Raw genomic sequence first — 15,607 nt, 5'->3', positions numbered from 1 at the left:
CATTGGACGCGAGAGTATGCGGTCGAAGGGATGCGTTGATGACATGTGCGTGGTGCTATGCGTTGATGTCATGCGACGGAGCTATGCATTGACGACATGCGTGTGGTGTTATGCGTTGATGGTCTGCGGCGGCCTTGCTACGCGAGAGTGTGTGGTCGAGGGCATGCGACGGAGGCATGCGGCCGATGGTGTGCGCGTATGCGGCTGAGGGAATGCGTTGGTAGTATGCGATGGCATGCAGCGATGGATGCGATGGATACGGTGGATGCGACAACCTTGATAAGGTATAAGCTATGCAATGTAACGAACTAGGATGGACACATAGTGATTTGCCCTTGCGTTGTTAAGGCTTGCGGTACAAGGTAAATGAGGTGGGTTGCGTTGGTTATAAGAGATGCGATGGTGTTGAGTTGTGAACCAAGTTGACCCAAGGGTTGCTATGCGTTGGAGATATGCTATGCGTTGGATATCCAAGGCTAGTAGTATGCGCTGAAAGAGGTGTTGGTCATCATCTTGGTTGAACGCATATTGAGTTGGATGGATGCATATGAAGGATGAACACATATTGAGTTGGATGGATGCATATGAAGGACGTCATCCATACATGTGACTTGTTAGGAAGAAGTCTCAGGCCTTAAGGAAATGAGGTAGGTGCACGAGTAGACATGCAAAGTTAAGCCTCAAGTGTTGGCTACGGAGGAGGAAGACACTTAAGATTGCATTGATGCAAGGGTTGCATTTTTGGTGTGAGGTGAAGACACCTCAAGCAGGAGGTAGAGAAGGCTGGAAGTTGGCAGATGCTAAGGAAAACACTTGGATGTGGCCAAGGGAGGAGCTGTCGGGCAAAGAAGAAGAGTTGAATGCCTATAAAAGGGAGAGAATGCCTCACTTCAACCCACACATTAGTTAAGTACTTAAAAACCACAAAGAAAGGGAAAAATAAAAGATACTCAAAGAAGGGAAAGCAGTGCTCGGTCAGAGGTGCAAGCAAAGGTGCCAAAGGGAGCAGGGTTGTACGGACATATGCATAGGCTAAATTCAAACAAGAAGTTTTCCCAAACTACTCGTGCAAATCAGGTGATTTTTAGACCAAAAGTTTCTAAATTAAGTGTAGTTTAAGTGTGAGGGCTACCTCAACGAAATTCTAACTCTAAGGCTGTAAAATTCAAGGAAAACTGAGAGGTGCTCACCAGTGAGAAGACAGTCGGGCCAGGAGGAATAAACTTGTGACTCGAAACTTTCGCCAAGGAATTTCAAGGAAAAACTTTAACGTATTATAGTTAAGACATTTTCACACATTTTTGAAGAAGGGGATGTCTTGAGATAAGGCTCGAAAGAATTAGTAATCTAAGCTTAAAGTAAACCTAAAATAGGGTCCAACGGTGGAACAAGGGAAACCGGATGAACTGCGAAGAAAGTTCTCAACAAATCACTGTGAGTGGTTTCTTCCTTTGTTCTTTTAAGCATATTGTGAATTAATATGTTGTAGGTTATGATATGAGATATGTATGACGTTGGGATTGTCAGGGGGTTTAAGAACCTAGAACCTGAGCCCAGAATGAATCCTTACAGGATGATCAGGGGACCGGGGAGTCTACTGCCTGAGCCTGTGAGACAGAGAAACCTTGAAATGGCATTGTCAGAAGGCCGACGGGCCTAGCTTCTGAGCCCATGATAAGGAGAACTATGTGTACATAGGTTGATATTTTAGTTATGATATGTTAACCATCTACCGTGTGTGTAGGTGGGTTTGTGAAAGCTTCATGGTATGGTGGAGGTTCGCATGAGAACATTGTGAAAGACTTGTATTTGTTTTACCACTCACTGAACTTTGTAAAGCTCATGGTTTGTCTTTGTGTTTCTCTTGCAGGTAGCTGACGAGTCCAGGTTGCGGTGTTGGTAAAGGTCTACCACAAGTCTAGAAATAGTATTAAATGAGATTGGTTGTCGGGATAAGGGCTTTCATGTAAATGTAACTTGAGTTTGTAAACTAGTTTCTAATAAAAGCATGTAATATTTTCCGATGCTATTATAAGTAAGGTTATTAAAAGAAACTAGTAGGTTAACCAAAGTAGCATCAGTTAATATCATGTCTCACCTCGGGCTCAGGAGTGCAGGCTCGGGGCAGGGTGTGACACTAAATATGTTGATCAACATACATGTTTTTACTCAAAACTTAGTCAAAGTCATGTTTCATCGATGATTGCATTATAAATTTGTGATGTCGTAAGAGAAAAACCATCTATCAACATGGCACAACTGCAGTATGACATAAGATCAAAATTTGGATATCATGTTCCTTACCATAAGGTGTGGGATGGCAAAAGAAAGGTTGGCCAAAGTGTTTGGTGACTGGGATGAGTCATACAAATTGTTACTCGGGTGGCTGTATATGGTTAAACAGACCAATCCCAGAACACGTGTGGAATGGAGAGTAAAAGAAATGCCAACTGAAGGCCATGTTATCATAACTTATGTATTTTGGATATTTGGTCCTTGTATAGAATCTTTTAAGAAATGTCAACATGTAATTCAGATAGACAGTACCCACTTGTACGACAAATATCGAGAAAAGTTACTGATTGCTACATCAGTTGATTCAAATAAGCATCTTCTTCCACTTACATTCGTCGTTGCAGATGAGTAGTCTGCACATGGGGATGGTTCCTGAAATAGGATTCCACGGGATGGGGCGGGGACGAGGAAGCCATCCCCGCCTCCCTATACTATTCCCCGTCATTGCGAATTTCCCTATGGGGAATGGGGCGGGGATTCCCCACCTTTGTTTTTAATTTTTTTAAAATCAAATATGGACTTTTTCAATTCAATTTTAATTAAAACAAAAAAATTTTAGTGCAAATTTCAATAGAATATCATCAATTTTTCTATTAAAAACATTCATTCATAATCCATCAATTATTCTCATTAAAATTCAACATAAACTTAAATAATAAAAACATCCACCTTATTAAAATTCAACTTAAACTTAAATAATATCCATTCATAATCCATCAACTATTTTAAAAAAAGTTGCAACATGACAACAAACATATTTGTTTAATACACAACAGACAACGACACTCCATTAACATCGCCAAACCAAACCGCCATCAACGAATTTCATCCAACTTTGCAAGGGATGATTCCTAAAAAAAACACACACACAAATATTGTACATATCAATGTAAATCAATATTAAATTAATAATAATAATAATAATACACGAACTTATAACTTACATCATATGGATCTCGATCCTCAAGCATTTTCCAAGACTTTAGCATCTATAGGAGTATGCTTATCTATTTAAGACATGTAAAAGGGAAATTAGATCTCAAATTATAAATAATAAAAGCTTATTAAATAAATTAAACAATTCATACCTTTCGCCCATAACCAATCTTGAGTACACATCAAAGCTTCCAATAAATTTTCATGAATTTGAGAACGATGTGGACCTACGTGTCTACCACTAATACTAAATGCAGATTCAGAAGCAACAGTAATGACGGGAATAGCTAGAATATCTTTTGCAATTTGATACAATACTTCACTCCATTCAACTTCCACCATTGCAAAATGTTGAAGTCATCCGACCGCGGTAGAAGAGACTCATCCAAATAATGATCCAACTTTGATTTGACATTATCAACATCATTTTCAACATTATTAACAAACTCTTTAAACTTGAGATATCGATCTTTCCTATAACAAGAGCAGTTGAACTACTACTTCCATCTCACCTTGAAGTCGAAGAAGTACTAATTGTAGATGTAGAACGTTGAGGTTCTTCCATTGTTCTTGAATTTGAACTATAAAACTTCATCAAATCACAACACAAGTCTTTAACGCGTTTAATTTCAACAGTATGATGAGATCCATAGATTTGAGGAAAATAAATCTGGGTCAATCTCATCTTAAATCTAGGATCTAATACTATAGCTATTGCCAAAATACCATGAATCACACTCCAATATTTTTCAAACTTAGCAATCATTCTTGATTCCATTACTTATACCTCCTCAACATCAGAGTTAAGCCACTTAGAAAGTTCCAACCTAATTTCACAAACTTCTTCAAAAAAGACATTGGAGGTTGGATAACTTGACCTAGAAAATAATTTAGTCATCAAGTAAAATGGTTCTAATCTATCACACATTTCTTTTGCAAAATTCCAATCAGTATCTGAAGGAAGACAAGTGTATAATGTTTCACGTTGTTTTAGATGAGGAAAAACATCTTTGTATTCCAAAGCAGTTTTGAGCATCACAAAGGTTGAATTCCATCTTGTAACACAATCAAGACTTAGTTTTTTAGTGCATGGAATTTGTAATTGACGAACTTCTTCTTCAAATTTTTCCTTCCTTTTTGCAGAAAGAGTCCAGAAATAAACAATACCTCTAATCTTCTCTATACCATCCGAAATTACAACCAAACCATTTTTCACTTTCAAATTCAAAATATGTGCACAACAACGAATGTGGAACAAATTTCCAAGCAACCACAATGTCCTTAAATTTAACTTCCTTAATAAAATGTCAACTATTTCATCATTTGTTGAACAATTATCTACTGTTAAAGTGGATAATTTACGATCTATGTTCCAATAAAAAATACACTCCATTAATGCTTTAGAAAGTAACTATCCAGTATGTGGATGTGGCACATGTACAAACCTAGTATAGTAGTATTACGTAATAATATGTTAAAATGAAAATTACCCAATGAACAAAAAATACATAACAATATAAAAGATTTAAATTACCTTAAAAGTCTGCTTTGCAGGACCCATGAATCATCAATAAAATGTGTAGTGATTGCCATGTATCCCTTCTTCTGACTAGACGCAGTCCACATGTTCGTAGTAAGAGCAACCCTACTTTTATTATTTTCCAAAAAATTCATTGTTTTAATTATCTCTTCTTCATAAATTTTATTATATCTTTCCTCATCATGGTTCTTGTAATCATCTTAAACAACGGTTAAACACCACTAAAAAACTTTATAAATCCTTTGTGTTCAACCATGTTTGTTGGATATTCATGTAAGATTATAGCACAAGCAAGATCTCTTCTAGAAGCTTCATAATCAAAGAGGGTCGGAGTTAGGACTACTTTTCCTTCATTGGTGTTAGTGGGTCTCAAACATGATTGCCTAATGTCTCTTTATCTTCGTAAGAACAAATTTTGAAATGGTCATGTAAATGCTTTGTCCCATTTTTAGATTCCCCTTCTAACTTTTTTTCACAATAATTACATATTGCTTTCATTGTGTCATTTATTTTTTGTCTTTTATAATGATTCCATACTACTGACGTCAACCTATTACTTTTTAGTACATCCTACTTATCATCGGTATCTAATGTAATAGGCGTAGATTGATCATTACCACTAGAAACACTATTTATTGGAGTTGATTCGCTCATGTTCATGGATGTTGGAGTTGAACCACTTTGTTCTAACTCATTATTATTCGATAGAGTCATTTTCAAATTTCACCTACAAATAGTCAAATAGTAACAAAACAATCACAAAATCGAACAACTAGTCAATTTCAGACATACAAAAAAATCACAAATCACAGATTCACAATCACAAATCAGACCAGAAACCACAGAACAGATTCACAAATCGAACAACTAGTTTTATCTTTTACACAAATCATAGATTCACAAATCAGATTAGAAAGTGGATATTCGGATGTCGGATATGATGGAACACGAGACATATGTAGCGAAATAAGGATCTAATTACACTATAATTGTTTTTAATTTAAAGGAAAAAAGCATGCAATTGAAGGAAAAAACAATAAACTAAAAATTACCTTTGAAGCACCAGAAAACCGCTTTTTCTCGACCCAAACTCTTCTGGACCACCACTAGAGTTAACCTACTATCCTCTAGACTCAGAACTTGATTGTGGGACCTGATGGATGAAGAAATCGAGAGAGAGAAAGAGATGGAAAAAGAAATGGATTTTTGGGTTGGGTTTTGGGTTATGAAGTTTCCTCAAAATAGTTTTTTTTTTCAGCCCAAATTTGAAAACAATTTTGGCAAAATGAGCAAAAGTTTTTTCATCCAAATAGAAAGCCCAATTTATAGAAAAAACCATACAACAATTGCATAAAACAAATCCATAAAAACCCAACACCTAGAATCCACTATCTAAATGAGCTTAATGTCTCCACTATAAGCCAACACCTAGCCCACTCTTTTGTTAGTGGAATTATCCAACAAAAGTTTGAATTTTCCCACTAACTTTAGCCAAAGGGCAAAATAGTCATTTTGTCAAAGTCAAACTTTGACCTAAAAGTCAACATTTTGACTTTTTATGATTTTTTCTGTATTAAATAATTCTAACCTCCCGAGCATGAATCCGCATTCATTTTCTCAAAATTCAAATCACACTTGAATATAAGGTTGGTCAAAGTTTGACTTTTCAAAGTCAAAAGTCAACTCTTTGACTTTTTACATCTTTGACCATTTCCATTATTTTCGAGCTTCCGAATATGAACGTATTCATATTCTTGATATTTAAATCACATTTAAATATCAAAGCTGTATCTCTAAACTGAAAAACCGACCACTATATCACATATATTTATCGGTTTCTCTCTCTTCACCTAATTCGAACAATTCGAATTATTCTATCATATTATTCTAAGTTTATTCCATATGAGCTAGTAGGGGAACCTAATGGATCTATAGATCATGGGCTCCAACGATCCGAGATTAGCTGGCTAAACTCTTTAGATGGAGCTAATCAACATTCGTTAACTCACGGGTCATTCCACTATAGTCCCGTAGTTGTACTCCTCTCACTATAGATATATTTGTGTCCATATGATATAACCATTATTAGTAAGTTAATCCTTCACAGGTTTTCGTAATTTCGACTGGGTCATAAAAACCGTTTTACCCTCGAGACTACATCTTATTCCTTAAGTTCTACTGATCCTCTAATGAACAATTGGTTTAAGGTCCAACCTATAAACCGAACCCCTCTCGGCCCAATGAGAGGGTGGGGCCTCTTGCTCAAGACCTGGATTTAGTACTAAAGGGAACAACCTATCTACTATCCCTAAAATGGGTAGGAGTGAATTCCGTCTTACACCCTATGTTCCCAGCTATCCACCTGATCTTACCCCTGAAATAGGAGGCTTATTGGGCCAGCAATAATGAGCTTCCCTCACCTATGCAAATCTAAGGATAATTCCGAGTGAACAGGAGTTCATAGTTAGCTCAGGATTAAGATTAAGTTACCTAGGTCATCAATTAACGAAATAGTTAGTTTTATACATTAAACGACATTTAGAACGTAAAAAGTGACTATTTTATGGTTTAGTCTTATGTAAACTCTTTACATAGGATGCCCCCATTTTCATGTCTCCACATGAACGATTTAGGATCACATCGTTTGTACTAACTATAAAATGGGCCGTATCCATAGTGTCCCCAGAATAAGGCATGTAACCTTATTCATATACTATAGACCATTTTGGCTATATATTTGAACTTGATCCACATTTATGTCACTACATAAAGTTCAAACTTAAACTTAATAGCCTTGAATCCTTAGTTTATTGGATTCATGAATATAGAATTTAAATTTACTAAATATTTTCAATAACAGCTTTATTGAACAAGAATATGATATTACAAACTACGAGTTTTAGGACATAAAATCCAACAAACTCCCACTTGGACTAAAACTTCGAGTAGGATCAAACGATGCTAAATTTAACAGTGAGAAATTAATATTACATATGAGTACAATAAACATATGAATACAATAAACTAGGGCATTCACGCCCAATATAATCTCCCACTTGTCCTAGTTTAGAAATATCGTAGACCTAAACTTTGTAGGTGACCCTAAAAATCTTTAGTTGTGAGGGTTTTTGTAAAAGGATCAGCAATGTTTTGCTCAAAAGGTATCTGGGTCACTACAACGTCACCACGATGTACGATTTCCCGGATAAGGTGGTACTTGCATTCGATGTGCTTTCTTCGTTTATGTCTTCGAGGTTCTTTTGAATTTGCAACTCCACCGCTGTTGTCACAATACAAGGTGATGGGTAGATGCATATTTGGAACAACTTCCAAATCTGTCAAGAATTTCCTCAGCCATACCACTTCTTTTACTGCTTCGCAAGCAGCTACGTATTCAGCTTCCATTGTGGAGTCAGCTATATAGGTCTGTTTTACGCTTCTCCACACTATTGCTCCTCTGTTAAGAGTGAACACTGATTTAGATGTAGACTTTCTAGCATCTTTATCAATTTGGAAATCAGAGTCAGTGTATCCAATAAGGATCAGATCCTTAGCACTATACACGAGCATGTAGTCCCTAGTTCTCCTAAGATACTTTAAGATGTTCTTAACGGCAGTCCAATGATCACGTCCAGGATTAGACTGGTACCTATTGACGATCCCTACTGAGTAGCATATGTCAGGTCTAGTACATAACATTGCATATATCAGGCTTCCAACAGCGGAAGCATAGGGAATATTTCTCATATCCTCAACTTCTTTAGGTGTCTTAGGACATTGTTCATTTGACAGATGAATTCCATGTCTTAAAGGCAACAAACCCTTTTTCGAATTCTGCATTTTATGTCTAGACAACATTTTGTCTATATAAGATGCTTGAGACATGGCTAGTGTCCTGTTCTTGCTATTCCGAACAATTTGGATCCCAAGAATATACTGTGCATTTCCTGAATCTTTCATTTGGAATTGTGTATCTAGCCATTTTTTAACGTCAGTAAGATATTTTACATCATTCCCAATGAGTAGAATATCATCGACATATAAAACTAAGAACGCTATAGTAGAATTGACGATCTTCTTGTAAACACAAGGCTCGTCAACATTCTGTTCAAAACCATAAGATTTGATCGCATTATCAAATCTTATATTCCAAAATCTAGAAGCTTGTTCAACCCATAAATGGATTTTTGAAGCTTACAAACCTTTTGTTCTTGACCCTGTGCAATAAACCCCTCTAGTTGAGCCATATAGATACTTTCTTCAAGATCGCCATTTAGAAAGGCTGTCTTGACATCCATCTGCCAAATTTCATAGTCATAAAAGGTGGCAATGGATAAGAGTATTCTAATTGACTTAAGCATGGCAACGGGAGAGAAAGTTTTTTCATAGTCCACTCCCTCTCTCTGGGTATAACCCTTTGCCACAAGTCGAGCCTTAAAAGTCTGTACTTTACCATCTTGGTCTCGTTTTCTCTTGTAGATCCACTTACAACCAATTGGTTTTACATCATTTGGTTGATCTACAAGTTTCTAGACGGAATTGATGTACATAGACTTCATTTCGAGGTCCATGGCTTTGACCCACTGATCACGGTCCACATATTTCATCGCCTGTTTATAGGTCGATGGATCCTCTATGTCGTCATCAGGTATGACGACTTGTTTCCATTAAACCCAAGTAACGATCAGGCTGATGAACAACCCTCCCACTACGTCGAGGCATTCTCAACTCTTGAGAAGGATGTGACTGACCAGATGTACTAGTTTTATCTACTACTTTAGTAGATGAACTAGCTCTATCTGTAGCGTCTTTTGAAATTTCTTTCAACACTATTTTACTGCTTGGTTGATGATTTCTAATATGGTCTTCCTCTAAGAATGTGGCATTTTTTGATACAAATACCTTGTTTTCTTGATGATGATAAAATAGACCATCTTTTATTTCTTTTGGATAACCTACAAATAGGCATAGTTTTGAACGACGTTCCAATTTTTTAGGATTTTGCACCAACACGTGTGTCGGGCATCCCCAAATCCTAAAGTGATGTAAACTGCCTTTATGCCCTTTCCATAGCCAATAAGGTGTTTCTAAAACACTTTTAGAGGGAACGTTATTCAAAATATAGACAGCAGTCTCTAATGTATGTCCCCAAAAGAAATCAGGTAACTTAGCAAAGCTCATCATTAAGCGAACCATGTCCAACCAGGTTCTATTTCTTCTTTCAGATACACCGTTCTGCTGTGGCATATTAGATGCAGAAAGTTGTGACTTGATTCCATGTTCTATCATATAGTCCTAGAATCTTAAGTCCATGTACTCCCCACCTCGATCTGATCGTAGTGTCTTAATTGTTTTACCTAACTGGTTCTCAACCTCAGCATTATATTCCTTGAACTTTTTTTTTTAAAAAAACAGACTTGTGATGCATTAGGTAAATATGACCATACCTTGAATAATGATCAATAAAACTGATGAAATATTCATACACCTCGAGCTTTGACATTCATCAGTCCACAGAGGTTCGAATGTACGAGTTCTAAGGGTATTGTGGCTCTGAGACCTTTTCTAGTAAAAGATCTCTTAGTCATTTTTCCTTCAAGACAAGACTCACATGGAGGTAAAGAATTGTCTTTTAACTGATTTAAGAGTCCATTCTTAACCAATCTCTCAATCCTCTTGAGATTTATGTGGCCAAGTCTTAAGTGCCATAGATAGGCATTAGAAGAAACTTTTTGTCTTTTATTATGAGTTTCGACTGTTCTAAACATCTCAGTATTTAAGACAAATTTTGCTTTAGTTGGTCTTAACTTATATAAGTTGTTTTCAAGTATAGCAGAACAAATTTGAATACCTTTTCTGAAAATGAACGCTTCATTAACTTCAAAAGATATTTTATACATTTGTTCCAATATACATGTGATAGATATTAAATTCCGTCTCATTTTAGGAGCATACAAAACATCTTTAAGTATGATATATCTATCGTTGAAAAACAACTTCAAATCTTCCACTGCTTCGGCCGAGACAACCTCTCCTATTCCAACCTTGAGGGTGATCTCGCCTTCTTCAAGCTTTTTCCAGGAACTAGTTTCCTGAAAAGAGAAGCAAATATGATTAGTGACTTCTGAATCCAATATCCAGGTTGATGTATCATACTCCATGAAACATGTTTCAGCAATTAGTAAATCATATTTACCTTGTGCTTCTTTCGAGGTAGGGGCCTGAGGACATTCCTCAGTTAAGACAAATCTCAGGTCATCTATTACTAGTGTTGAATTCAAATTTGTTTTCCATGTTGAGTAGTTGTCGCTGTTAAGTTTTTCAGAAGCTAATAGTTGAACTAAAGAGCTAGTCATGCTGAAAGAAAAACATATCATTTTTAGTAAAAACATTAATCTTTTAAATCCAATCAAGTTTAGCAAAAAAACTAATAATGTACCCTTCATTATTATATTTTGCAACGATATTTCAATGGTTTAGAATAACCTTCACCGAGGGGTGATCGACTATTCCTCTATTGAACCAAAACTATCTTGACTAGATACTATCACCAGAATAACTCTTATTCCTATAGTAACTCAGTTATCACTACTTTGGTCAAGAATTTACTAACACTTAGTAATTCTTGTAAGTGTGACCCTCCATTTTCAGACCTCAAAGATCAGAATCATTATACTCCCAAAGTTGGAAAGACAAGAATGAAAACGGACCTGAGAGACCCTATCAATTTCTAGAGTTCGCGAAGTTCCGAATCCTATAATACAGCCCTCCGATTGGTAAGGTCGCTCCATGGCAGACAAGCAGGCGCATTATAGGAATCTCACGATGCGACCTAATGGAAGAGACCGTAGGATGCATTGACACACTTCCTTCTCCCACTTACTATGAACAACTTCCCCTATTCACCTTAGTATTGACTCATACAAACACTCTCCGAATGGTGTCCGCTCCCAGGGCGGCCCAAAACCAAGCATGAATCTCACGGTGTGAACTCTTAGGGATGCTAGAGCTAAAAGTACATTACTTCTTTCCAGCTGAAGTGTTCTAGATGGTTAGGGTATAAAATACTTAGCGATGCATTTCGGCTAACTTAAACATATCCTAAGTCTAGGTGATTCAACTGAGTATAACTTTTATACTGGATTTTTAACCTATGATGTCTAGGTGATAAACAAATTTTATTACCTCACACCGCTCACGCATGCTCATAAAACCGGTTTAACCTAACTCAGACACCGGCTTGATCTCCAGGTATTCGGTGCTCCGTAAACCGTCATCTTAAGAACCCCAAACCTTAGACAAGATCTCCCCGGGTAAGTAAATAACTCTTTGTTTAACAAGTAATCGACCTATTCTAACTCATTAGAAAAGCCGATTGAAATTGCACCAATTTAATCCTAGGTGAGCATGCAACTTTTACCTTTGTTATAGATTTTAAAATCTAGGTTATTTTATAACAATTATAAAATAAAAAAATAACCATTATAACCCTAGAATCATACATCTATAACATACATTCATACTTAATGATCATGCTTTAATATAACTCTTTATATTAAAAAAAAACTTAACATGCATACTATATACATTATAACAATTATAACATATATCAAATGTATGTACATGTTTACCTATGGTGGGATTTTAAATCTATATGGCATACTATATGCACAACAAGATTCAAAATTTAATTAAATCATACATCAACATGCATAATTAATTAAACACCCTAAAATGGATTGGTTTTGGCTCTTAAATTAAGCTGACAACTAAACTATTACAATAATAATTTGTAGTACAAAAAACCGCTCTTAAATCAGCTTCAAACACCTTTGAATCAACTTGAACCAGCCAAAAAACTCTCGAACCGACCCAAAAACTTTAAAACCTAAGTTGAACCAGTCAAATCGACTCAATTAGGTCAAACAGATCAGTCTAGACCATCTGGATCGGCTGGTCAACGTGCGAAGGCATAGTCAATGGAAGCGCGGGTCAGCTGGAGTGAGTGGGCGCACGAGCGCGTGGTCGCGCGGGTTGTGCGAAGCGGAGTGGATGGGCGCGAACCGGGTCGGCGGGTCTGGTGGCTTCTCTCGGGTCTGAGAGAAACCTTCTCTAATACCACATGATGGAACACGAGACATACGCAGTGGAATAAGGATCTAATTACACTCTAATTGCTTTTAATTTAAAGGAAAAAGCATACAATTGAAGGAAAAAACAGTAAACTAAAAATTACCTTTGAAGCTTCTGAAAACCGCTTTTCCTCGCTGAATCTCGACTCGAACTCTTCCGGACCACCATTAGAGTTGACCTACTATTCTCTGGACTCAGAACCGGATTGTGGGACCCGATGGATGAAGAAACCGAGAGAGAGAAAGAGATGGAAAAAGAAATGGATTTTTGGGTTGGGTTTTGGGTTATGAATTTTCCTCAAAATAGTGTTTTTTTTTTCAGCCCAAATTTGAAAACAATTTTTGCAAAATGGGCAAAAGTTTTTTCATCCAAATTGAAAGCTCAATTTATAAAAAAAAACCATGCAACAATTGCATAAAACAAATCCATAAAAACCCAACACCTAGAATCCACTATCTAAGTGCGCTTAATGTCTCCACTATAAGCCAACACCTAGCCCACTCTTTTGTTAGTAGAATTATCCAACAAAAGTTTGGATTTTCCCACTAACTTTAGTCAAAGGGCAAAATAGTCATTTTGTCAAAGTCAAACTTTGACCTAAAAGTCAACATTTTGACTTTTTATGATTTTTTCCATGTTGACTAATTTTGACCTCCCGAGCATGAATCTGCATTCATTTTCTCGAAATTCAAATCACATTTGAATATAAAGTTGGTCAAAGTTTGACTTTTCAAAGTCAAAAGTCAACTCTTTGACTTTTTACATCTTTGACCATTTCCATTATTTTCAAGCTTCCGAATATGAACGTATTCATATTCTTGATATTTAAATCACATTTAAATATTAAAGTTGTATCTCTAAACTGAAAAACCGACCACTATATCACATATACTTGTCGGTTTCTCTCTCTTCACCTAATTCGAACAATTCGAATTATTCTATCATACTGTTCTAAGTTTATTCCATATGAGCTAGTAAGGGAACCTAATGAACCTATAGATCATGGGCTCCTACGATCCGAGATTAGCTGGCTAAACTCTTTAGATGGAGCTAATCAACATTCGTTAACTCATGGGTCATTCCACTATAGTCTCGTAGTTGCACTCCCCTCACTATAGATATATTTGTGTCCATATGATATAACCATGATTAGTAAGTTAATCCTTCACAGGTTGTTCGTAATTTCGGCTGGGTCATAAAAACCGGTTTACCCCCGAGACTATATCTTATTCTTTAAGTTCTACTGATCCTCTAATGAATAATTGGTTTAAGGTCCAACCTATAAACCGAACCCCTCTCGGGCCAATGAGAGGGTGGGGCCCCTTGCTCAAGACTTGGATTCAGTACTAAAGAGAACAACCTATCTACTATCCCTATAACGGGTAGAAGTGAATTTCGTCTTGCACCCCATGTTCCCAGCTATCCACCTGATCTTACCCCTGAAATGGGAGGCTTATTAGGCCAGTAATAATGAGCTGTCCTCACCTATGCAGATTTAAGGATAATTTCGAGTGAACAGGAGTTCATAGTTAGCTCAGGATTAAGATTAAGTTACCTAGGTCATCAATTAACGAAATAGTCAATTTTATACATTAAACGGAATTTAGAACGTAAAAAGTGACTATTTTATGGTTCAGTCTTATGTAAACTCTTTACATAGGATGCCCCCATTTTCATGTCACCACATGAACGGTTTAGGATCACATCGTTTATACTAACTACAAAATGGGCCGCATCCATAGTATCCCCAGAATAAGGTGCCCAACCTTATTAATATACTATAGACCATTTTGGCTATATATTTGAACACTATCCACATTTATGTCACTACATAAAGTTCAAACTTAAACTTAATAGCCTTGGATCCTTAGTTTATTGGATTCATGAATATAGAATTTAAATTTACTAAAGATTTTCAATAACAGCTTTATTAAACAAGAATATGATATTAAAAACTACGAGTTTTAGGACATAAAATCCAATAGGATATACCTTAAAACGATCTGACGGAGGGACATGACCACGAGGTGAGGCAGATCGGAGTTTGGTGGTTGGGATGAGTGATGGTGATAGGGTGATTGTGAGGCTGTGACCGTGAGGGTGAGATGAGAAGTCACCGACTGTAGGTAATAGGTTGAGGATATGACCTGAGTTTGGTCTGCCGTGACGATGAGAAGTCGTGCCACTACCGAGAAGTCGCCGACGAGGGGTGATTGGCTGGTCTTGGTCTGCCGTGACGATGAGAGTGAGCAAGAGGGAGAGTGATGGCCTTACGGTGAAAAATTCAGGTACGCACGCGAAAAAATTAATAAATGTGCTGCAATATCTAGTAAACATTAAGTACAGTTATACGATCGATATGAAGGTGTGTTTCATGTGAAGATTGGATGTCACAGCCTAAATGTTAAAGGAAGAAATGTTCAAATATTGAGGTTAAACGTGTAGCAACCCAAGTATGTATATGAATATTATAGAAAATTATATGTTGAATTTTTAACTTTTAAATTAATTCTAAGACTAGTTGGAGAAGAGCAATTTTAAATTTCATACTTTAAGATTAAAAGTGGTACATAAATAATAAGTAAAACACACACAAAACATTAGTTTGGTAATTAAACAAATAACAAAGTAATAAAATTTCTAAGAAATAAAATAATGATGATATGGAAAGATTTTTTAAGTAGAAAAATCTAGTAAGTTTAA

At 36.4% G+C, this 15,607-nt stretch overlaps 1 pseudogene; it reads right to left on the bottom strand.

Annotated features, from left to right (window-relative positions):
* Positions 1 to 7,873: 7,873 nt before the first annotated feature.
* On the bottom strand, positions 7,874 to 8,518 carry LOC150033467 (secreted RxLR effector protein 161 pseudogene; annotated as a pseudogene).
* Positions 8,519 to 15,607: the final 7,089 nt, after the last annotated feature.

Source organism: Benincasa hispida, chromosome 10, assembly GCF_027475165.1.
Source record: "Benincasa hispida cultivar pf3 chromosome 10, pf3_genome.v1.1, whole genome shotgun sequence".
NCBI lineage: Eukaryota > Viridiplantae > Streptophyta > Magnoliopsida > Cucurbitales > Cucurbitaceae > Benincasa > Benincasa hispida.
The sequence above is the reverse complement of the archived record's forward strand: the minus strand, read 5'-3'. Positions and strand labels throughout refer to the sequence as shown.